We start from the raw sequence: 27,261 nt of genomic DNA on the forward strand, positions 1-27,261 counted from the left end.
ACCTATATATACTACTCTGTGGTACCATATGCTCTCCTGTGATGTGACCTACCTCTATATACTACTCTATGGTACCATATGCTCTCCTGTGATGTGGCATACCTCTATATACTTCTCTGTGATACCATATGCTGTCCTGTGATGTGACATACCTCTATATACTACTCTGTGATACCATATGCACTCCTGTGATGTGACATACCTCTATATACTACTCTGTGATACCATATGCTCTCCTGTAATGTCACATACCTATATATACTACTCTGTCATACCATATGCTCTCCTGTGATTTGACATACCTCTATATACTACTCTGTGATGCCATATGCACTCCTGTGATGTGACATACCTCTATATACTACTCTGTGATACCATATGCACTCCTGTGATGTGACATACCTCTATATACTACTCTGTGATACCATATGCTCTCCTGTGATGTGACTCACCTATATATACTACTCTGTGATACCATATGCTCTCCTGTGATGTGACTCACCTATATATACTACTCTGTGATACCATATGCTCTCCTGTGATGTGACATACCTATATATACTACTCTGTGATACCATATGCACTCCTGTGATGTGACATACCTCTATATACTACTCTGTGATACCATATGCTCTCCTGTGATGTGACCCACCTATATATACTACTCTGTGATACCATATGCCCTCCTGTGATGTGACATGCCTCTATATACTACTCTGTAATACCATATGCTCTCCTGCGATGTGACATACCTCTATATCCTACTCTGTGATACCATATGCTCTCCTGCGATGTGACATACCTCTATATACTACTCTGTGATACCAGATGCTCTCCTGCGATGTGACATACCTCTATATCCTACTCTGTGATACCATATGCTCTCCTGTGATGTGACATATCTCTATATACTACTCTGTTATACCATATGCTCTCCTGTGATGTGACATACCTCTATATACTACTCTGTGATACCATATGCTCTCCTGTGATGTGACATATCTCTATATGCTACTCAGTGATACCATATGCCCTCCTGTGATGTGACATACCTCTATATACTACTGTGTGATACCATATGCTCTCCTGTGATGTGACATACCTCTATATACTACTCTGTGATACCATGTGCTCTCCTGTGATGTGACCTACCTCTATATACTACTCTGTGGTACCATATGCTCTCCTGTGATGTGACCTACCTCTATATACTACTCTGTGATACCATATGCTCTCCTGTGATGTGACTCACCTATATATACTACTCTGTGATACCATATGCCCTCCTGTGATGTCACATGCCTCTATATACTACTCTGTGATACCATATGCCCTCCTGTGATGTGACATGCCTCTATATACTACTCTGTAATACCATATGCTTTCCTGCGATGTGACATACCTCTATATCATACTCTGTGATACCATATGCTCTCATGCGATGTGACATACCTCTATATACTACTCTGTGGTACCATATGCTCTTCTGCGATGTGACATACCTCTATATACTACTCTGTGATACCATATGCTCTCCTGTGATGTGACTTACCTCTATATACTAGTCTGTGATACCATATGCTCTCCTGTGATGTGACTTACCTCTATATACTAGTCTGTGATACCATATGCTCTCCTGTGATGTGACTTACCTCTATATACTACTCTGTGATACCATATGCTCTCCTGTGATGTGACATACCTCTATATACTACTCTGTGATACCATATTCTCTCCTGTGATGTGACATACCTCTGTATACTACTCTGTGATACAATATGCTCTCCTGTGATGTGACATACCTCTGTATACTACTCTGTGATACCATATGCTCTCCTGTGATGTGACATACCTCTGTATACTACTCTGTAATACCATATGCTCTCCTGCGATGTGACATACCTATATATACTACTCTGTGATACCATATGCTCTCCTGTGATGTGACCTACCTCTATATACTACTCTGTGGTACCATATGCTCTCCTGTGATGTGACCTACCTCTATATACTACTCTATGGTACCATATGCTCTCCTGTGATGTGGCATACCTCTATATACTACTCTGTGATACCATATGCTCTCCTGTGATGTGACATACCTCTATATACTACTCTGTGATACCATATGCACTCCTGTGATGTGACATACCTCTATATACTACTCTGTGATACCATATGCTCTCCTGTGATGTCACATACCTATATATACTACTCTGTGATACCATATGCTCTCCTGTGATTTGACATACCTCTATATACTACTCTGTGATGCCATATGCACTCCTGTGATGTGACATACCTCTATATACTACTCTGTGATACCATATGCACTCCTGTGATGTGACATACCTCTATATACTACTCTGTGATACCATATGCTCTCCTGTGATGTGACTCACCTATATATACTACTCTGTGATACCATATGCTCTCCTGTGATGTGACTCACCTATATATACTACTCTGTGATACCATATGCTCTCCTGTGATGTGACATACCTATATATACTACTCTGTGATATCATATGCACTCCTGTGATGTGACATACCTCTATATACTACTCTGTGATACCATATGCTCTCCTGTGATGTGACTCGCCTATATATACTACTCTGTGATACCATATGCCCTCCTGTGATGTCACATGCCTCTATTTACAACTCTGTGATACCATATGCCCTCCTGTGATGTGACATGCCTCTATATAGTACTCTGTAATACCATATGCTCTCCTGCGAAGTGACATACCGCTATATCCTACTCTGTGATACCATATGCTCTCCTGCGATGTGACATGCCTCTATATACTACTCTGTGATACCAGATGCTCTCCTGCGATGTGACATACCTCTATATCCTACTCTGTGATACCATATGCTCTCCTGTGATGTGACATATCTCTGTATACTACTCTGTGATACCATATGCTCTCCTGTGATGTGACATACCTCTATATACTACTCTGTGATACCATATGCTCTCCTGTGATGTGACATATCTCTATATACTACTCAGTGATACCATATGCCCTCCTGTGATGTGACATACCTCTATATACTACTGTGTGATACCATATGCTCTCCTGTGATGTGACATACCTCTATATACTACTCTGTGATACCATATGCTCTCCTGTGATGTGACCTACCTCTATATACTACTCTGTGGTACCATATGCTGTCCTGTGATGTGACATACCTCTATATACTACTCTGTGATACCATATGCTCTCCTGTGATGTGACATACCTCTATATACTACTCTGTGATACCATATGCTCTCCTGTGATGTGACATACCTCTATATACTACTCTGTGATACTATATGCTCTCCTGTGATGTCACATACCTCTATATACTACTCTATGGTACCATATGCTCTCCTGTGATGTGATATACCTCTATATACTACTCTGTGATACCATATGCTCTCCTGTGATGTGACATACCTCTATATACTATTCTGTGATACCATATGCTCTCCTGTGATGTGACATACCTCTATGTACTACTCTGTGATACCATATGCTCTCCTGTGATGTCACATACCTCTATATACTACTCTGTGATACCATATGCTCTCCTGTGATGTGACATACCTCTATATACTACTCTATAATACCATATGCACTCCTGTGATGTGACATACCTCTATATACTACTCTGTGATACCATATGCTCTCCTGTGATGTGACTCACCTATATATACTACTCTGTGATACCAATCTGCTCTCCTGTGATGTGTCTCACCTATATATACTACTTTGTGATACCATATGCTCTCCTGTGATGTGACATACCTCTATATACTACTCTGTGATACCATATGCTCTCCTGTGATGTGATATGCCTCTATATACTACTCTGTAATACCATATGCTCTCCTGTGATGTGACATACCTCTATATCCTACTCTGTGATACCATATGCTCTCCTGCGATGTGACATACCTCTATATACTACTCTGTGATACCAGATGCTCTCCTGCGATGTGACATACCTCTATATCGTACTTTGTGATACCATATGCTCTCCTGTGATGTTACATACCTCTATATACTACTCTGTGATACCATATGCTCTCCTGTGATGTGACATACCTCTATATACTACTCTGTGATACCATATGCTCTCCTGTGATGTGACATATCTCTATATACTACTCAGTGATACCATATGCCCTCCTGTGATGTGACATACCTCTATATACTACTGTGTGATACCATATGCTCTCCTGTGATGTGACATACCTCTATATACTGCTCTGTGATACCATATGCTCTCCTGTGATGTGACCTACCTCTATATACTACTCTGTGATACCATATGCTCTCCTGTGATGTGACATACCTCTATATACTACTCTGTGATACCATATGCTCTCCTGTGATGTCACATACCTCTATATACTACTCTGTGATACCATATGCTCTCCTGTGATGTGACATACCTCTATATACTACTCTATAATACCATATGCACTCCTGTGATGTGACATACCTCTATATACTACTCTGTGATACCATATGCTCTCCTGTGACGTGACTCACCTATATATACTACTCTGTGATACCAATCTGCTCTCCTGTGATGTGTCTCACCTATATATACTACTCTGTGATACCATATGCTCTCCTGTGATGTGACATACCTCTATATACTACATGATTATTACTAGCACAGGGTAACTAATAACACAGGGTAACTATCACAGGATTACTACTAGCACGGGATAACTAATAACACAACTTAATACTATCACAGGATTATTACTAGCACGGGATAACTAATAACATAGGGTAATACTACCACAGGATTACTACTAGCACGGAATAACTAATAACACAGGGTAATACTATCACAGGATTATTACTAGCACGGGATAACTAATAACACAGGGTAATACTATCACAGGATTACTACTAGCACGGGATAACTAATAACACAGGTTAATACTATCACAGGATTATTACTAGCACAGGATAACTAATAAAACAGGTTAATACTATCACAGGATTATTACTAGCACAGGATAACTAATAACACAGGGTAATACTATCACAGGATCAATACTAGCACGGGATAACTAATAACAGAGGGTAATACTATCACAGAATTATTACTAGCACAGGATAATTTATAACACAGGGTAATACTATCACAGGATTACTACTAGCACAGGATAACTAGTAACACAGGGTAATACTATCACATGATTATTACTAGCACAGGATAACTAATAACACAGGGTAATACTATCACAGGATTATTACTAGCACAGGATAACTAATAACACAGGGTAATACTATCACAGGATTATTACTAGCACAGGATATCTAATAACACAGGGTAATACTAGCACAGGATAACTAATAACACAGGGTAATACTATCACATGATTATTACTAGCACAGGATAACTAGTAACACATGGTAATACTATCACAGGATTACTACTAGCACGGGATAACTAATAACACAGGGTAATACTATCACAGGATAACTAATAACACAGGGTAATACTATCACAGGATTACTACTAGCACGGAATAACTAATAACAGGGTAATACTATCACAGGATTATTACTAGCACGGGATAACTAATAACACAGGGTAATACTATGACAGGATTATTTCTAGCACAGGATAACTAATAACACAGGGTAATACTAGCACAGGATAACTAATAACACAGGGTAATACTATCACATGATTATTACTAGCACAGGATAACTAATAACACAGGGTAATACTATCACAGGATTATTACTAGCACGGGATAACTAATAACACAGGGTAATACTATCACAGGATTATTACTAACACAGGATAACTAATAACACAGGGTAATACTATCACAGGATTATGACTAACACAGGATAACTAATAACACAGGGTAATACTATTACAGGATTACTACTAGCACGGGATAACTAATAACACAGGGTAATACTATCACAGGATTACTACTAGCATGGGATAACTAATAACACAGGTTAATTCTATCACAGGATTATTACTAGCATGGGATAACTAATAACACAGGGTAATACTATCACAGGCTTATTAATAGCACAGAATAACTAATAACACAGGGTAATACTATCACAGGATTATTTCTAGCATGGGATAACTAATAACACAGGGTAATACTAGCACAGGATAACTAATAACACAGGGTAATACTATCACATGATTATTACTAGCACAGGATAACTAATAACACAGGGTAATACTATCACAGGATTATTACTAGCACGGGATAACTAATAACACAGGGTAATACTATCACAGGATTACTACTAGCACGGGATAACTAATAACACAGGTTAATACTATCACAGGATTATTACTAGCACAGGATAACTAATAACACAGGGTAATACTAGCACAGGATAACTAATAACACAGGTTAATACTATCACATGATTATTACTAGCACGGGATAACTAATAACACAGGGTAATACTATCACAGGATTATTATTAGCACAGGATAACTAATAACACAGGGTAATACTATCACAGGATTATTACTAGCACAGGAAAACTATTAACACAGGGTAATACTAGCACAGAATAACTAATAACACAGGGTAGCTATCACAGGATTACTTCTAGCACGGGATAACTAATAACACAGGTTAATACTATCACAGGATTATTACTAGCACGGGATAACTAATAACACAGGGTAATACTATCACAGGATTACTACTAGCACGGAATAACTAATAACACAGGGTAATACTATCACAGGATTACTGCTAGCACAGGATAACTAATAACACAGGCTAATACTATCACAGGATTATTTCTAGCACAGGATAACTAATAACACAGGATAACTAATAACACAGGGTAATACTATCACATGATTATTACTAGCACAGGATAACTAATAACAAAGGGAAATACTATCACAGGATTATTACTAGCACAGGATAACTAATAACACAGGGTAATACTATCACAGGATTATTACTAGCACAGGATAACTAATAACACAGGTTAATACTATCACAGGATTATTACTAGCACAGGATAACTAATAACACAGGGTAATACTATCACAGGATCATTACTAGCACAGGATAACTAATAACAGAGGGTAATACTATCACAGAATTATTACTAGCACGGGATAATTTATAACACAGGGTAATACTATCACAGGATTACTACTAGCACAGGATAACTAGTAACACAGGGTAATACTATCACATGATTATTACTAGCACAGGATAACTAATAACATAGGGAAATACTATCACAGGATTATTACTAGCACAGGATAACTAATAACACAGGGTAATACTATCACAGGATTATTACTAGCACGGGATAACTAATAACACAGGGTAATACTATCACAGGATTATTACTAACACAGGATAACTAATAACACAGGGTAATACTAGCACAGGATAACTAATAACACAGGGTAATACTATCACATGATTATTACTAGCACAGGGTAACTAATAACACAGGGTAACTATCACAGGATTACTACTAGCACGGAATAACTAATAACACAGGGTAATACTATCACAGGATTATTACTAGCACGGGATAACTAATAACACAGGGTAATACTATCACAGGATTATTTCTAGCACAGGATAACTAATAACACGGTAATACTAGCACAGGATAACTAATAACACAGGGTAATACTATCACATGATTATTACTAGCACAGGATAACTAATAACACAGGGTAATACTATCACAGGATTATTACTAGCACGGGATAACTAATAACACAGGGTAATACTATCACAGGATTATGACTAACACAGGATAACTAATAACACAGGGTAATACTATTACAGGATTACTACTAGCACGGGATAACTAATATCACAGGGTAATACTATCACAGTATTACTACTAGCATGGGATAACTAATAACACAGGTTAATTCTATCACAGGATTATTACCAGCACGGGATAACTAATAACACAGGGTAATACTATCACAGGATTATTACTAGCATGGGATAACTAATAACACAGGGTAATACTATCACAGGCTTATTAATAGCACAGGATAACTAATAACACAGGGTAATACTATCACAGGATTATTACTAGCACAGGATAACTATTAACACGGTAATACTAGCACAGGATAACTAATAACACAGGGTAATACTATCACAGGATTATTACTAGCACAGGGTAACTAACAACACAGGGTAACTGTCACAGGATTACTACTAGCACGGGATAACTAATAACACAGGGTAATAATATCACAGGATTATTACTAGCATGGGATAACTAATAACACTGGGTAATACTATCACAGGATTACTACTAGCATGGGATAGCTAATAACACAGGTTAATACTATGACAGGATTATTTCTAGCACGGGATAACTAATAACACAGGGTAATACTAGCACAGGATAACTAATAAGACAGGGTAATACTATCACATGATTATTACTAGCACAGGATAACTAATAACACAGGGTAATACTATCACAGGATTATTACTAGCACGGGATAATTTATAACACAGGGTAATACTATCACAGGATTACTACTAGCACGGGATAACTAATAACACAGGTTAATACTATCACAGGATTATTACTAGCACAGGATAACTAATAACACAGGGTAATACTAGCACAGGATAACTAATAACACAGGGTAATACTATCACATGATTATTACTAGCACGGGATAACTAATAACACAGGGTAATACTATCACAGGATTATTATTAGCACAGGATAACTAATAACACAGGGTAATACTATCACAGGATTATTACTAGCACAGGATAACTATTAACACAGGGTAATACTAGCACAGGATAACTAATAACACATGGTAATACTAGCACAGAATAACTAATAACACAGGGTAGCTATCACAGGATTACTACTAGCACGGGATAACTAATAACACAGGTTAATACTATCACAGGATTATTACTAGCACGGGATAACTAATAACACAGGGTAATACTATCACAGGATTACTACTAGCACGGAATAACTAATAACACAGGGTAATACTATCACAGGATTACTACTAGCACCCGATAACTAATAACACAGGTTAATACTATCACAGGATTATTTCTAGCACAGGATAACTAATAACACAGGATAACTAATAACACAGGGTAATACTATCACATAATTATTACTAGCACAGGATAATTAATAACACAGGGTAATACTATCACAGGATTATTACTAGCACAGGATAACTAATAACACAGGGTAATACTATCACAGGATTATTACTAGCACAGGATAACTAATAACACAGGGTAATACTATCACAGGATTATTACTAGCACAGGATAACTATTAACACATGGTAATACTAGCACAGGATAACTAATAACACAGGGTAATACTATCACATGATTATTACTAGCACAGGATAACTAATAACACAGGGTAATACTATCACAGGATAACTAATAACACAGGGTAATACTATCACAGGATAACTAATAACACAGGGTAATACTATCACAGGATTATTACTAGCACGGGATAACTAATAACAGGGTAATACTATCACAGGATTATTACTAGCACAGGATAACTAATAACACGGGTTAATACTATCACAGGATTATTTCTAGCACAGGTTAACTAATAACACAGGGTAATACTATCACATGATTATTACTAGCACGGGATAACTAATAACACAGGGTAATACTAGCACAGGATAACTAATAACACAGGTTAATACTATTACAGGATTTTTACTAGCACAGGATAACTAATAACAGGATTATTACTAGCACGGGATAACTAATAACACATGGTAATACTAGCACAGGATAACTAATAACACAGGGTAATACTATCACAGGATTATTACTAGCACGGGATAACTAATAACACAGGGTAATACTATCACAGGATTATTACTAGCACGGGATAACTAATAACACAGGGTAATACTATCACAGGATTATTACTAGCACGGGATAACTAATAACACAGGGTAATACTATCACAGTATTATTACTAGCACGGGATAACTAATAACAGGGTAATACTATCACAGGATTATTACTAGCACAGGATAACTAATAACACAGGGTAATACTATCACAGGATCATTACTAGCACGGGATAACTAATAACACAGGGTAATACTATCACAGGATTATTACTAGCACGGGATAACTAATAACAGGGTAATACTATCACAGGATTATTACTAGCACAGGATAACTAATAACACATGGTAATACTAGCACAGGATCATTACTAGCACAGGATAACTAATAACACAGGGTAATACTATCACAGGATCATTACTAGCACGGGATAACTAAAAACACAGGGTAATACTATCACAGGATTATTACTAGCACGGGATAAATAATAACAGGGTAATACTATCACAGGATTATTACTAGCACAGGATAACTAATAACACAGATTAATACTATCACAGGATTATTTCTAGCACAGGATAACTAATAACACAGGGTAATACTATCACAGGATTATTACTAGCACAGGATAACTAATAACACAGGGTAATACTATCACAGGATTATTACTAGCACAGGATAAGTAATAACACAGGGTAATACTATCACAGGATTATTACTAGCACAGGATATCTAATAACACAATGCAAAACTATCACAGGATTATTACTAGCGCAGGATAACTAATAACACAATACAATACTATCACAGGATAACTAATAATTACATGGTAACTAGAAGTTAGTGAACCAGCAATCTAGGAAACAAAGTTCCCCTACACAGAAAGTTTTACCTGTTACTGTGGGTTAGAGACGCTCCCCTCACTGTTCCTATACTGTATAGAGATATAAATCCCAGTATCACAGTGACTGCACCTACATCTCACACTCGTATAAGGAAACGGAAGACAGAATGTGGCCAGTCTGGTCTGTTCTACTTTCTGAAAGTAAATATGACATTTTACACTTGTATTGACAAAGAGGACAGTGTGCTACACAGACCTGACACCTTATAAACACAGAAGGCAGGCCCCCCCACCCCAGAGTCAGGAATGGGAAAGGGAGAGAGAATAGTGCTTAGCAAGCTATAGGGACAGAGGTCTACCATACCCACTGCTATATTAGGGTAAACATGTTTAAGTATTGGTAGAACTAATTGGCATGTGTCTGTTATGACGGGCATGTCCGGTGGAATTTCGTTACGTGTCTGAGGCGTCTTTATGGAGACAGTCCCGGGGGAGTGTCATGCTGGTCCCTCAGGGCATGCAGGTGGGCAGTGTTAGAAGCCAGCCTCTGTAATAGAGAACCATGCAGTCTGTGCCAGGCAGGGAGAATAGCCAGGCCGGCTGGCCAATCATATCTACGGCATTTATCTCTGTAGAGACAGCCCGGCGCGACTGAGCTGCCAGTGTAGCGTCTTTTTCTTTCAATTTTGCATCTTATTCAGATGGCAGACGGTGCGAAGCACCACTCACAGAGCCCCAGAGAGGCTGGGCTGTGACTTTTTGCCGCTCAGGAATTAGTTTTGCAAACGTACCAAGACACAGATGAGGAAGAACAGAACTTAGTATGATGAGTAAGAGCCGCGGCCACGACTTCGGCGCGCTGCGTACACAGATTCATACTCCTCAGCACACAGATGTACAAATGTCGCACATTAACTGATCAGTGTAATCTAGCAGAGTAGTTTGTCGCTTCCAGTCGTTTTATTTATGTGAATAAGAGGCACATTTTGAGCGAGAAAGATGCTCGCTGCGGCCGAGAGCCCAGGACCTGGCGCCGAGAGGGGCTGTTTGGCGCAACTGAAACCACGGTGCATGAGGACACATCTGTAACTGTGCACCTTCGCCAAACCATGCTGCACTGCAGGGGGGGGGGGCAGGGGCAGATGCAAGATGTTTAGAGCAGGGATAGACATCAGGGTATGCAGAAGGGAAGCCGGCAGACCTAATCCCGACAGCCGGCTTCCCGTCTGTCATATCCCGGCAAGGGTCTAAAGACAGGTATCGCCGATGCCTGTCATTAGACATACCCTGGGAGCCCAACGCCCGGCATCCCAATCGAAGGGACGCCGGGTGCCGAGCACGGATAGCCGCGGGGGGTGGAGGGTTAGGTTTAGGGTTCCCGGGGGGGGACTTAGGGTTAGGCACCCCCCCCGGGAGGTTAGGGTCAGGCTAGGGGAAGGGGGACTTAGGGTTAGGCACACCCCCGGGGGACTTAGGATTAGGCTTCAGGGAAGGGAGGGTTAGGTTTAGGCACTTAGAGAGGTATTAGGGTTAGGCACTGAGGGTGAAGGTTAGGGATAGGCACCCCTAAGGGAGGGTTAGGGTTAGGGGGTAGAAATAGGTTAGTATATACTTACCTTTGACGATCGGGATTTCCTCCTCTGCCGGGATGCCGCTGTCGGGATTCCAACCACCGGGCATGGGTCCGGCGGTAAATCATACCAATTCCGACATCAGAAGCCCACCATCATATGATGGCAGTGCTTCCACCATTGAATCTTTCGATGCAATGGTAACTAACCATCACATCAAAAGCATTCAATGGTATAAACTATTCATATGAATAGTAAAGGGGCTGGGTGGGGGAGGGGCACGGACACGAAGCAACAAAAAAAAACCCAGGCAAGGCACTGGCAGAGCTGCCTGAGGACGAGGAGGAGAATGAGAAACACTGTCACTGCTACGCTGCTGCTGCTGTGGGCACTTAAAGCAACAATGAATAAACTGGAGCCTAAACATGTCTAAAATATACTTATAACACAAAGAAAAGGAACCTCTTACAGCACCAGCAGAGAAATCACTCTCCTTCTCTGCTGGTGTAAACATTGTTATCTGTCACTCTGTGGGGTAAATTTACTAAGATTCGAGTTTGGTCGAGTCTTGTTGTTTTTAAACTCACTTTGCTTCATCAAAATTCGGGTGAGTTTTCCCTTTAACAACTCGGAAATTTACTAAGAAATGAGTTTAGATGTAAGTGAGTTTTTCAATGGTGAAGCAGATCGAGTTTTTTCTTCCAAAATGCGAGTTTAGACGTGAGGTTAGAGGAGAGTTTAGACGTGAGGTTAGAGGAGAGTTTAGAGGTGAGGTTAGAGGAGAGTTTAGACGTGAGGTTAGAGGAGAGTTTAGAGGTGAGGTTAGAGGAGAGTTTAGACGTGAGGTTAGAGGAGAGTTTAGACGTGAAGTTAGAGGAGAGTTTAGACGTGAGGTTAGAGGAGAGTTTAGACGTGGGGTTAGAGGAGAGTTTAGAGGTGAGGTTAGAGGAGAGTTTAGACGTGAGGTTAGAGGAGAGTTTAGAGGTGAGGTTAGAGGAGAGTTTAGACGTGAGGTTAGAGGAGAGTTTAGACGTGAGGTTAGAGGAGAGTTTAGACGTGAGGTTAGAGGTGAGGTTAGAGGAGAGTTTAGACGTGAGGTTAGAGGAGAGTTTAGAGGTGAGGTTAGAGGAGAGTTTAGACGTGAGGTTAGAGGAGAGTTTAGAGGAGAGGTTAGAGGAGAGTTTAGATGTGAGGTTAGAGGAGAGTTTAGAGGAGAGGTTAGAGGAGAGTTTAGACGTGAGATTAGAGGAGAGTTTAGAGGAGAGTTTAGACGTGAGGTTAGAGGAGAGGTTAGAGGTGAGTTTAGACGTGAGATTAGAGGAGAGCTTAGACGTGAGGTTAGAGGAGAGGTTAGAGGAGAGTTTAGACGTGAGATTAGAGGAGAGTTTAGAGGAGAGGTTAGAGGAGAGTTTAGACGTGAGATTAGAGGAGAGTTTAGACGTGAGGTTAGAGGAGAGTTTAGACGTGAGGTTAGAGGAGAGTTTAGAGGAGAGTTTAGACGTGAGGTTAGAGGAGAGGTTAGAGGTGAGGTTAGAGGAGAGTTTAGAGGAGAGGTTAGAGGAGAGTTTAGACGTGAGATTAGAGGAGAGTTTAGAGGAGAGTTTAGACGTGAGGTTAGAGGAGAGGTTAGAGGTGAGTTTAGAAGTGAGATTAGAGGAGAGCTTAGACGTGAGGTTAGAGGAGAGGTTAGAGGAGAGTTTAGACGTGAGATTAGAGGAGAGTTTAGACGTGAGGTTAGAGGAGAGTTTAGACGTGAGGTTAGAGGAGAGTTTAGAGGAGAGTTTAGACGTGAGGTTAGAGGTGAGTTTAGACGTGAGATTAGAGGAGAGCTTAGACGTGAGGTTAGAGGAGAGGTTAGAGGAGAGTTTAGACGTGAGATTAGAGGAGAGTTTAGAGGAGAGTTTAGACGTGAGATTAGAGGAGAGTTTAGACGTGAGGTTAGAGGAGAGTTTAGAGTAGAGGTTAGAGGAGAGTTTAGAGGTAAGGTTAGAGGAGAGGTTAGAGGTGAGGTTAGAGGTGAGGTTAGAGGTAAGGTTAGAGGTAAGGTTAGAGGAGAGGTTAGAGGTGAGGTTAGAGGTGAGGTTAGAGGTAAGGTTAGAGGTGAGTTTAGACGTGAGATTAGAGGAGAGTTTAGACGTGAGGTTAGAGGAGAGTTTAGAGGAGAGGTTAGAGGAGAGTTTAGACGTGAGATTAGAGGAGAGTTTAGACGTGAGGTTAGAGGAGAGTTTAGACGTGAGGTTAGAGGAGAGTTTAGAGTAGAGGTTAGAGGAGAGTTTAGAGGTAAGGTTAGAGGTATGGTTAGAGGAGAGGTTAGAGGTGAGGTTAGAGGTATGGTTAGAAGTGAGTTTAGAGGAGAGGTTAGAGGTGAGGTTAGAGGAGAGGTTAGAGGTGAGGTTAGAGGAGAGTTTAGATATGAGATTAGAGGAGAGTGTAGAGTAGACGTGAGGTTAGAGGAGAGTTTAGACGTGAGGTTAGAGGAGAAGTTAGACGAGAGTTTAGCGGAGAGTTTAAGGAGAGTTTAGGTTAGATTACTCACCCGAGATTGCAGTGTTATCTCTCTTCCAAACTCACCGAACAAGCAGCCTGCACATATCAGTGAGATATGTGTAAGCTGCTTGTGTGTTAAGACCTGTAAAAAACGGGTTAAATAATAATAATTAAAAAAAAATGACATAGGGTTTCCCCCCTAAAGCTTAACCAGCCCCGGATTTGCCAGCCTGTTCTGGTACCTAAAATTACGGGGAACAAAACGAGTAGGTTTCCACCGTAAATTAGGTACCAGCACCGCACCGCTCATGGGGGGAGATGTATGAAGCCCAGAAACGGTATTAGCGTACGTTAGGTGCGCTGATACCGCTTCTCCCCGATGTATGATCGGGGGTCTGGGCAGCAAATGACTGATGCGCTATGCGCCCCTGTCATTATCGGCGCTGCTATCTACAAGATATCGACAGTTACAGCCTGGCGCTAGCCTATCCCCACAGCAGGGACAGCGCTGTCCCTGTTGCGGTGGCTGCCGGCTCCAGGCTGCACGCGGAATCTTGCGATACTTGCGAGATCCCGCGCATGTTCAGTGGAGCCGGCCGGAACAGAGACACAGCACGTCAGCACTAGGCTGATGCGCTGTGGTCTCTAGCGGGTAGAGCCGGAGGGGGGAGTTAACGCTCCCCCTTCTCTTGCCGATGAGATGTTCTTACATCTCATCAGTAGTGCTTCCTGCTTCGCCTCGGTAAATACATCTACCCCATTGGCTGGGACCCACGTGGGCTTGGCCAATGAGCGGCTCCTCCATGTGGGTTCCAGCCAATGAGCGGCCGCTAATGGAAGCCGCCGCTGATTGGCTGGCCGGCCGCCACTAATGATAGCTCAAGGCCAGAGCTGTCATTAGCGTTACTGTAACAATATGCTGTAGCGTCTTGTTACAGTGTGTCCGAGGCCCTATTTGGATTACTGCGGAGAACATCGTGGGACAATAGGTGAGTATTGGATCTTTCTTGTGTTTTTTACACATTTCTTTACAGGTGAACTACAGGTACAAGTGGCCCCTTAATGCCCGGCATGCTGGTACTTGTGGTTCTCCAAGTACCAGCATGCGGAGAAGGCTTGCTGGGACCTGCAGTTCTACTGTAAAGACAATGGCCCTGATTCAGAGCCACTCGCTATTTGCGGTCGTTCGTTCTAAAACAAGGGGTGGCTATTCAAATGAACCGTTCGCTGTTTGCGGTCTGTTCACGCCTCTATGTCTGAACGAGCGAACAAAACTTGCGTTCGTTTTTTTGAAAAATACGCCCCCTGTCCGCTCGCACCCAACGTCATGTCCGCTATTTATTAGATTAATCGAGTACATCGACCAGGGTATGAACTGCTCGCTATTCTTGTGGTTGGTTTTTGCTACCACAATTTTGCGAGCAGTTCTGACTATAAAATAACCCAGTGACGTGGTCAATGACGCTGCTGTTTTAAATATGCACACCCATAAAACGCCTGTTTTGACCTTTAAGCACGCCTGCGATCGGATCTCCACTCCCCGTTTTCAAGCACCTTCCCCTGTTACCACCCACATACGCCTCTTTCTGTCACTGAAATTATCAGGCATTCGCTATTTTGCGAGCACATGAATTTCGGCCGCACTGAGTGGTTCGCGCATGCGTATTACGATCCGTACGCATGCGCAGTTGGGCAAACATCGCTCGGAGCGAACGAGCAGCCACTTGCGTCCGGCTCTGAATCAGGGCCTATGTTGTTAATTCTATTTTTAACACTACACCTACACTATCAACCCGCCACCCACCGCCCAGGGGTGGCGGGGATAGTCCCGGGCTATCAGTGTAAGCCAGGGTTGCCCTGGAAAGGGGGACCCCTTTATTGGAGGGGTCCCCAACTCCCCAGGGATCCCTGGCCTGGGCTGACTAGCGGTCAGGGCTGATGCTGCGGCTGGGGGGCCTGGTGAAAGGGCTCCTCTGGCTGTGGCATCAGTCCCCCGCTAGAAAGAGTCTGGAGCTGGTTTTAATTATAGGGGTACCCCTATGCAAATTGTTTACCCCTATAATTAAAACCAGGACTGGCCCTGCAGCCTGGTGCTGGGACCTAATTTAAGGGGGAACCCTACTCGTTTGGTTCCCCGTAATTTTAGGTACCAGGACAAGCTGGCACGTCCAGGGCTGGTTTAGCTTTAAGGGGGGACCCTATGTCATTTTTTTTTTAACAATTAACCATACTTAAACAAGTAAAACAAAAAATATACACAAATCACAATGATCTGTATATGTTTCAGCCAAACTCGCAGCTCAGGAGGTGAGTGTTTAAAACCTCTATTTCACAGTGAGTTTGCCACAATCTCACACGAGATTGGAAACTCGATTCTTAGTAAATTAGCGAGTTGCATCTTTTTCATCTAAAGTACTTCCTAATTTTTGGCCGATGGTGAGTTTTTTGGAGTTTGCAATCTCACATGAGTTTTAACAGTGAAAAAACAGAACTCACTTCAAACTCACTCGAGTCTTTGGGCCTGATTCAGAGCCGTTCGCTATTTGTGGTCGTTCGTTCAAAAACAAGGGGTGGCTATTCAAATGATCCGTTCGCAAATTGCAGTCTGTTCCCACCTCTAAGTCTGAACAAGCGAGCAAAACATACGCTCGTTTATTTGATAAAAACGCCCCCTGGCCGCACGCACCATACGTCATGTCCGCTATTTATTAGATTAATCGAGTACATCGTACAGCGTATGAACTGCTCGCTATTCTTGTGGTTGGTGTTTTCAACCGCTATTTTGCGAGCAGTTCTGAGTTAAAAAAAACCAAGTGACGTGGTCAATGACGCTGCTGTATTAAATATGCACTCCCTTAAAACGCCCGTTTTGACCTTTAAGCACGCCTGCGTTCGGATCTCCACTCCCCGTTTTCAAGCACCTTCCCCTGTTACCACCCACATACGCCTCATTCTGTATTGCGTACCAACGATTTTCGGCCGCACTGACTGGTTCGCGCATGCGTACTAAAAACCGTACGCATGCGCAGATGTGCGAACATCGCTCGGAACGAGCGTACTGCCGCTAGCGAGTGGCTCTGAATGAGGGCCTTTGTCTTTAGTAAATTTGCGAGATGAAATAAATGCCTAAACTCACGTGAAACTCAACACAAACTCGACCCTTAGTAAATTTACCCCTGTTGTCTGTGAGTGACTGCTGCTGCAGGGCCAGGGCTGCACACTGATTGGCTCTCACTGTCTCAGAGAGCCAATCAGAGCTAGCAGAGAGGGGAAGGGGGGGAGGGACTGAGGGCCAGGTCTGAGGCAGTGAGAGACAGCCTTCAACGATCCCAGCAGCATGAGTCAGGAAGGTTATCAGAGGCAGAGACACAGCACACAGGGGAGGCAGAGCTTTTAGGTAGAACAGAAGCCACCATCGGAACACCATCGAATGACCACCATTCGATGGCAGCAAACATCGGAATGCTACCATCGAATGGTAAAAACACTAACATCGGGAGGAAAACATTGATGGTCGTCAAACATCGACCATCGATGTCCATCCCTAGTGTAGAGAGATTTAGATTTGCTCAGATCTAAATTGCAGCTCAGATTTAAATTGCAGTGTAAGGGTAAAGCCGCCCAGCATTTGTGGGCTACATGCAAAATCAGCCAGAGTTTACCCTGCATGCAAACATAATAAATGTATTTGCCCCCACTTGCAGTGCAGCATGGTTTCTCCAGGTGCTCTCACCTCAGAATCAACCCCCTAGGTGCCCATAATGCAGAAGTCACATGATGTTTACAGTAGAGTAACAACAGCCACGTTCTGCAAGGAAACTATAGGAGTAGAATGTGGCTGGACCGATCCGCGCTGCGCTGTACAGTTATCCCTCCAGGTGAATCTGACTTGATTTTGACAATGGACTCGTGTCTCTAAAGCATTAGCTGAAAACAGTTATATAAACTATTCTAGAGAGAATTCCAAAGCTAGTTGTAATGCTCTATGCTTCAGTTCGTATAATACTGATTTTAATAACTAGCCAGGGGCAGATCGGGACGCCGGGCCGTTTCCCGCTGGGCCGGTCCCTTTGTTCCCCTTTTGTGGCCGCTACCCTTTGCTCACCCCTGCACCGCTGGCCGGGCTGCCGCGATCGGATCGGGCAGCTCACTGAAGTAAAGAAAAAAAATGGCCGACGGGGGAGCTGCTGCGCATGCCCAACTGCAGCAGCTCCTCCCATAGGCCATTGCGGAGTCCGTCAGTAATCACTGACGGCTCCGCTTGCAGCCCGCCCTCTCTCCGGCTTGTACATCAGCCGCTCTCCTCTCTCTGGCAGCTACATCAGCCCGCCCACCTCTCCGGCATTTGCATCAGCCCGCCCCCCTCTCCGGCATTTGCATCAGCCCGCCCCCCTCTCTGGCATTTGCATCAGCCCGCCCCCCTCTCTGGCATTTGCATCAGCCCGCCCCCCTCTCCGGCGTCTACAGCAGTAGCGGCAGCTGTCCCCTGCACAGTGCAGAACACACAGAGCACAGGGTCAGGAGGAGCCGCCATTCTGCCAATAAGTAAGTAAACTAAACTTTGTGTGTATATATATATATATATATATATATATATATATATGTGTGTGTGTGTGTGAAAATCTACCTGCCTGTTTATGATGGGTTCAGCTACTGTGGCAAGAAAAGTAGTGTGTGTATATATATATATATATATATATATATATAAACACATACTACTTTTCTTGCCACAGCAGCTAAGCTATTATATACTATATTAAAAAAAAATATATATATCTATATATATGATTATATATATATATATATATATATATATATATATATATACATATAAATACACACACACGTCCAGTGCCGCCCAGCCATTTGCTATATATATATATATATATATATACACATATACATGGCCCCCCTCCACAGACCCCACCCCCTCAACAGACCCGCCCCCATTAGGGCTGCTACCGGAAATTTCCCGGGCTGGTTTTCGATCCCAATCCGCCCCTGTAACTAGCTATGAGTATTTGAAAGAGAGGGATCCCAATCAGGGTCTGCGTAAGGTTTCTTAGTGCCCAGGGCAAGAATTCTCCCCCATATGCACTTCCCAGCCCTTCACATGCAGTCTTGACACCTGTAAAATAAAGATAGTAACTTCTATCTCCTCCTGACTGGCTGCCAAGGCTGCAGCCCAAATGCACTGATCACTGATACAGATGATGTGTATGGTAATTGCTGTCCAGGCTCCACTACTGCCTGTGGGCAAAATTATTTCACATTGGTTGTTGCTGTAATAAAGCTATGTATTATATTTTAACACAATATTACTGTTTTTATCCATATAGTGAATTTATATGCCTGTGAAGCTGGTGGACATCAAAATATGGGTTTAGCTGAGTGACTTAAATTTTTTTCCAAACAATTAACAACCAAGTGAAAGTTGCTGTAGTTATTTTTGTAAAATACGTTTCCAGGAATCACACGGATGTATGGCGCTGGGGAATACCTTGTGGCTCATAATAAATGAACATTGTTAATATATACTATAGAGACTGGCCCAGTGGCGTATCTATAATACCCTGCACCCATATTATTTTCAACTTACCTGTCCGTGGTCCCGCTGCGGCTGTCAGCGCTGCTTAGAACACCGGATGGCCGCCGTGGCCATTTTTCTGGTGTTCTGCGCATGTGCAGTAGACTCTGGACGCACTCTAGTGCCCGGAGTCTACTAATGCTCCGGTGGCTGGCCAGCCGCTTCAGTCAGAGCCACTTACTACTGTATACAAACAGCACATCTCTGTATAGTGCTGCAGAATATGTGTGCGCTATATAGGTAACTGCTAATAACTAAGGGTCTCATTCAGACCCGCTCGCAAGCTCTGTACGCTCGCAAGTGGGTCGATGTTACCCAAATGCGCATGCGCATTATGGAGGCGCCTCCGTCGTGCGCATGTGCGAGACCCGAATAATGACGGGATAGCCGTCATTATGGGTCTCGTACCAAAGGGGGCATGCTGTCGATGGTGAGTGACAGCACGCCCCCTTTGGTGGGCGTGCCAGGGGCGTGGCTGCCCAGACGGAGGCGTTCCCATGGGAACGCCTTCCATCTGGGGCCGGCCCCACTGACATCACATCACTAGTGATGTCAGTGGGAGTGTTTTTGGCTCTGATAGAGCCAAAATCACTCCAGGGCTTGCGGTCACCGAGACCCTACCGCAAGGGTCTCGTCGCAAGCCCGATGGTCGTGATGGTCTTGACCATCGCGACCATCATCATGGACGCTCGCATAGCTGTGGGTGGTAACCCACAGCTATGCGAGCGTCCAAAAGGCCGCTTCGCAATTAAGAAAAACACGCCCTGATTCAGAGCGGGCGCTCGTTCAGAGCGTCCGGCTCTGAATCAGGCCCTAAATACACACACAGAAATCCGACGCTGTGTGAGAGCTGGAGTAGCGCTCAGATGGGTCAATCCAATTAGCCGCAAGATCACTTGCGGCGTGAATAACTGTGGCTGTATGCCGCACTTACTGTACCTCCGGACTCACAGAATTTTGTACAATGCCCCATAGAACTGCGTACAATAATCTACGAGCCCAGGGCGAGATCAGGCTGTGAGGGTGCCAGCTGAGGTGCCATTGCCGGTGTATCTATGCCGTTGCAACGCCAAACTCCCTTCGCGGCTGATTGGGTAGACCTCAGAGAGTAGTGTTGATGTCAGCACGTAACAGTATGTGCAGTATATTGATACAACGTTATGTATATATGTCTGTGACAGGCCTTGGAGCAGCTCACCGTTTATTGCACCTGCAGCGTTTGCTACAAGTAGACGTGGTCAGCGGGACAAAATCCCCCAACACATCATACAAGGAACTTGGAGGTATATGTATTATTAATGGCCATTTTGTCTCGCCGTTTTGCACATGTGTGAGGCGTCCATTATGCGCCTGGTTCATTACGGATCACAACTGCAACAGCGCACAAAGTCGGCCGATTGTTGCGTAATGTGCATGTGTATGCATTGCAGTGCCCGTGCATGCCGGCATCATTGCGATCACGAGTGACGGGTAGTCAGCGTTTGTGGTGGTGACGGGGGAGTGTCAGGGAAACGCAGGCGTGCCAGCCCGTTTGAACGTCGTTGCAGGGTCGTGCATTGATTAGCCACTGCGACGGCATACGCAGCTTGTGTACTCGCTGCGTGCGACCAGGTTAGCAATCTCTGGGTAAGGTCAGACCTGCTGTAATTGAGGGTGAGGGGCCGATGTTACTCGATGTTCCCGATGTGTACGCAGGACTGCAAGGTATTACACATGTGAGATAGGGGAAGTGGGCGTCTTTAAATCGCATGGAACTTCTGTGTCTTGCAGGAGTGTCCTGGGCGTGTAAGCTACAACAAGCGCCGATATGGTTGTGGGCAGAAAAACAGTGGGTGGAACATGGGACTTGGGGCCTCATTCAGAGCCACTCGCAAGCGGCTCGATGTTTGTGGTCTGCGCATGGGAGAGCCCCGACGAGCAAATGAGCTTCAGTCGCTGTGTGGCTCGCTACAAGACGGGGCGGCTACAAATTGTCATCTAATATTGGATCGTTATTTGTAAATTTTTTCACTCGCAACTTTAACCCAATTATAGGGTATCTTTATACATTCTTTCAATACAATTAATAAATAAATAAAAAACTTAACTGACCAGCGCCCCATTTTCTATGTGTATATTTTTATCATTGTTATTGGGGTATCCAGTTTTCCTCAATTGCGTGGTGGCAGCTGTCGGTTAAATTAGCGTGCTAATATCTGATTGCCCAACAGGTTAGCGCCTGTTTTCTTTTGTGTCTCTTTCGTAGACCATCTGCTTCCAGAGTGAAGTGCCGTTCTGGGTAGCTGAAGCCCTGCTCCCCAATACTGGCAGTTGCAGCATTATGTAGCGGGGGATGGATCACGATGCCACATACTCGCGCCATCACACCCCCATGTGCTGCCTCACCCCCCTCCCCTGCATCGCACACTTTGCTACACCGTGATCTCTTAATTGCTGACCTGTAGGCGACATCTAGAAAGTTAGCAAAGATGGCACTCATGGCAACAGAAGTGTGGGGTACAGCCCAGCTGGCAGGGATAGACCCTCCATATATCAGGACTCGTTAACAAATGAGGAGTTAATGGAAAGGAAAGTTGTGTTCTTGGAACCTGGAGATGCATAGAGCACAGTTTCTGTGTTGCCATAAAGGGGGCGCCCCTGCTGATGGCTAACTGTATACTGAGGGAGGCCAAGGATGTAGCTGTCTCCTGCTGACTCTCCATGTAGTCAGAGAGCTCTTAAAGCCCGGGGTCAGTGCTGGGGATACCCCCACTACTCCCTGAGTGTCGGGATGGCGTTCGGTGGGGTGTCCATGGATGGGCCCAACAGTGATTACCATCGATGGTACAAAAACATCTATGGTGAACCTTCAATGGTTTGCTCCCCCTCTATGGCCACCGCAGTTGGGGGCACGCCGGGTGGTAGACCAATCAACAAATGGAGGCGGAGCTAAGCTCCGCACTGTCAAGGAAAAAAAAAACATCGGCTCCCACTCATCCATCGATGGCGGAGAGCCATTGGTTCTCTGCCATCGATAGAAAAACTAGTTAACATCGGCTGGACAACATCAATGTTTTGAAAACATTGATGGTCGATGGCCACCCCTACCTGCATGTTACTCCAGCTCTCACACAGCGTCAGATTTCTGTGTGTGTCACAGTTACTGGCTGGCATCTTAGATTCTCCTCTTATCTCCCTGGAGGATTTCTTTGTACTTTGGATGATTGTGTGAAGCAGAGATTGTGTAACAGACAGTCAGCACTAATCCCACACACACAGTAATGGTGACATGTCAGATCGCTGCATCACTGACCGCAGAGACAGCAGCACAGCGCGGGGAGGTGAGTCTCAGCCTGACTCGTGTGCAGCCTCCTCAACTCCCCCATGTCCTAACACAGCCCTGCTCAGTCTTTATGTACATCAGTGTGATTCCTCTGTACCTTCCCCCCCTCCGCTCTATCCTATATGGCCAGTCTCTACAGTATATATTAACAATGTTCATTTATTAGGAGCCACAAGGTGTCCTCAGCGCCATACATCTGTGTGATTCCTGGAAACGTATCTTACCAAAAAATAGTAAGAGGCTTACTCAGCTGGCCGGCGGCCCGGCACCGCCCCACCATCGCGGCTGCAATTACGTACGTGGGTCTGATGCGAAAATATGCTAATAATTGCAATTGCAAAGCCATAGCACAGCCAGCATAGAGACTCCCACTACCGCTATCTCACATCCGTAATACCTTGCAGTCCTGCGTATACATTGGTACCATCAAGGAACATCGGGCCCTCACGTACAATCACAGCAGGTCAGAGCTTACTCAGAAATTGCTAACCTCATCGCACGCAGTAAGTACTCAAGCTGCATATACACTGCGCAACAATCGGCCGTCTGCGTACACAGTTGCAAATTGTGATCCATAATAAATCAGGTTGTAATATCTAGTATTATTACAGCAGAAAGCACTTTTACATAATATTGCCCACAGTCAGAAGTGGAGCCTGGACAGCAGTTGCCACACACATCATCTATTATCAACGATCAGTGCATCTGGACAGCAGCCTTGCCAGCCAGCCTGGAGAAGGTTAAGAATTACTGGGAGCATTGGGTGGGTATTGGGGAGGAGGTTGAATTCTTGCCTACACATCAAAAAATCTTGCATAGACCCTGATTATGATCCCTCTTGTAACATAAAACTTTCACATACTCATAGCCAGGGGCGTAGGGAGGGCAGTTCCAGCAGAGCGCGAGCTCCAGGCGCCGAAAAAGTCAGAGGGTGCTGGCTTAAGTCTTACTCCGGCAGGTGTCTATTTGCTGACAGACTGCCATGCCGGGCACACACTAATCATGCTCCTGGCCTGGGTCCTAACAGATTGCGTTACATTCGCGGACGGGACACGATCGTGCCCGCCGCAAAGCCACAACCCCTTGCAGTGATGATGCCTATCTAGCCCTCTATACCTGCACTCTGAGTCTGGAGACTGACGGCAGATGTCAAACGGGAGGCGCGGCTTAGTTAGGACCGGCAGCAACGGGACGGGGCTTGGGGCTGGGGGCGGAGCTTAAGGCCTGATCTGCCGGGTACTGCACACACAGAAAAGCCACAAATGTACCCACCACAATGTATAAAAGAATAAAGAAAAGAGGTGCGTGCTGGTTGCTCCTGTAATATATAATTGTTGTTTATATACAGTATATATATATATATAGATCTATATATATATATATATACATACACACAGTATATATATGTATATAAAGTCTGCTTGCTATTCGGCACTCAGGATAATAGGATGAACAGGCTGCCCTCCTAGATAGTTGAATAAATAGTGTTCCTATAGCGTGACATGGCAGCCCCGCAGAGGTAAGGAAATAAAGCGGCACGTCTGGATTTAGTATCAAAAAAGTTTGTTGATCACTGGAATACGTACAAGCGTTTCTGATACTAATGGCCGTATTCAATTAGTGGCGAAGACTGAAGTTTTTTTTGTCATTGGCGAAAATCCAGGAGTGCCACCTCATTTCCTTACTTCTCCGGGGCTGCCATGCAGTGGCGTCCCTCCCCGCGTTGACACCCGTGCGCAGCTGAAAAGGGGGCGTGGCCTCACAGATAGGGGTGTAGCCCCGCGGACATAGTTCGTACTAAATATTTCAAACATCCGCCCATAAAACAGTCTCTCTCCCTCTCTACACAGCACGTGTGTGTATGTATGTATGTATATATGTATATAGATATACACACATATATAAATTTAGACTGTAGCACCTCACTAACTTTATGTATTGTATTTATAAATAATACAACAGAGCGGTTCTGTCGTGAATGTTGGATTTTTTTCCTTTCAAATGCTCACATGCCCCCACATGTTGGCCACGCCCCCAAGTCAGTACAGGTGAGGGGGGGGTGACACAACTTACCCTTGCTCCGGGCACCATGGCTCCTAGCTACGCCTCTGCTTATAGCTAGTTTATAAAATCAGTATTGTGGGCCTAATTCGCGAAAGCGAATGCAGCAGCGCCTATTGGCAGTCGTCCGTCTCCGAGCTTATGTAAATGCCACTATAGAATCCTTCCTTTGCGTACATTGTGCAGACGGATGTCCAAGGACTGTGGCACCCACTTTTAGCACCCGAGCACGCTGTAACACCAATTGGTGCAGTGGTTTCACACATTTAAGCTATTGAATCCGCGTACAAGGATGCAGCCATTGTCTTCAACGCACCCAGAAAACGCCCCCCCCCCCCATTTTCTAGGACGCTGCCTGATGTCGCCCCCAAACAGCCACAGCCTGTTGAAAAACACATACAAATTCCCACAGCACACTGCAAAGGCCAGCATATGAGATTCTCATCCTATACTGTATATATAATGTGAGTTCTCTGTATTGCTGTTATTATATAGGATGCTATATGTGCTGGTCCTTTGTGTTTTTCTCGTGTAGATTAGCCCCTCCCTTACACGCACCTGTGATGGACCAATTCAGCAACCCCCATTCTGTGTATCCCTCTACCTCAGGACTCAAGCGCACAGCATTAAACCTAGCTTTGGGATTCTTTCTAGAAATGTTTGCATAACTGTTTTCAGCTAATGTTTTAGAGACACGAGTCCATTGTCAAAAAAAAGTCAGATTCACCTGGGGGGATAACTGTACAGCGCAACGCTGACCAGTCCAGTCACATTCTACTCCTGTAGTTTCCTTGCAGAACGAGGCTGTTGTTACTCAACTATAATAAACATCATGTGACTTCTGCATTGTGGACACCAAGAGGCTCAGGCAGGTCGACATAGTGGAGGGAGAGTTAGGGGCCGATATTAACGGCATTATAAAGCAAGGGGCAGGGCTGCAATGACGCAATTCAATGCAGATCACATCATCTGTCCTCCCGTAGACGGCTGCAGGTGGGTAGTGGCCGGCTCCGAGAGGCAGGCGATTTTCAGGAGACTCCAGGCCATTCCAGGAGAGTAGGCAAGTACGTCCAGGGGCTGATTTCGGAGGTGGGAGCAACTTTAGCACCTGGACAAACCATGCTGGACTGCAAGGGGGGCAAATACATTTATTATGTTTGCATGCAGAGTAAACTCAGGCTGCTTTTGCATGTAGCCCACAAATGCTGGGCAACTCAGCTGCAGCGTGTCTCTTCCTCGCTCAAAATTTGCATCTTATTCGCATAAATAAAACAACTGGAAGTGACAAAATGACTCTGCTAGATTACACTGATCAACTTTATCTTTCACTATATTATCTCGCGATCTCCATGCTTTCATGAATCCCCCCTATGTACTAAGCCTTGGTGAGAGATAAGGGACCAACCAATCAGCTCCTGTCATTACAGCTAATAAAGTGACAGGAGTTGATTGGTTGGTACTTTACCTCAGTCCAACTATAGCCATACTAGTAAC

The 27,261-nt window shown here is 44.0% G+C and overlaps 1 protein-coding gene across 1 annotated transcript in view; it reads right to left on the reverse strand.

The window, feature by feature from the left end:
* Positions 1 to 10,825, reverse strand: part of LOC148474913 (NACHT, LRR and PYD domains-containing protein 12-like) — a 54,380-nt gene extending 43,555 nt beyond the window's left edge. Inside the window, exon 1 of the mRNA XM_088457984.1 lies at positions 10,788 to 10,825. The gene's annotated coding sequence lies outside the window, so the exon portion shown is untranslated. The remainder of the gene's footprint in view (positions 1 to 10,787) is intronic.
* Positions 10,826 to 27,261: the final 16,436 nt, after the last annotated feature.

This window comes from Taudactylus pleione, unplaced genomic scaffold (genome assembly GCF_031769625.1).
Source record: "Taudactylus pleione unplaced genomic scaffold, aTauple2 ptg000800l, whole genome shotgun sequence".
Classification (NCBI taxonomy): domain Eukaryota; kingdom Metazoa; phylum Chordata; class Amphibia; order Anura; family Myobatrachidae; genus Taudactylus; species Taudactylus pleione.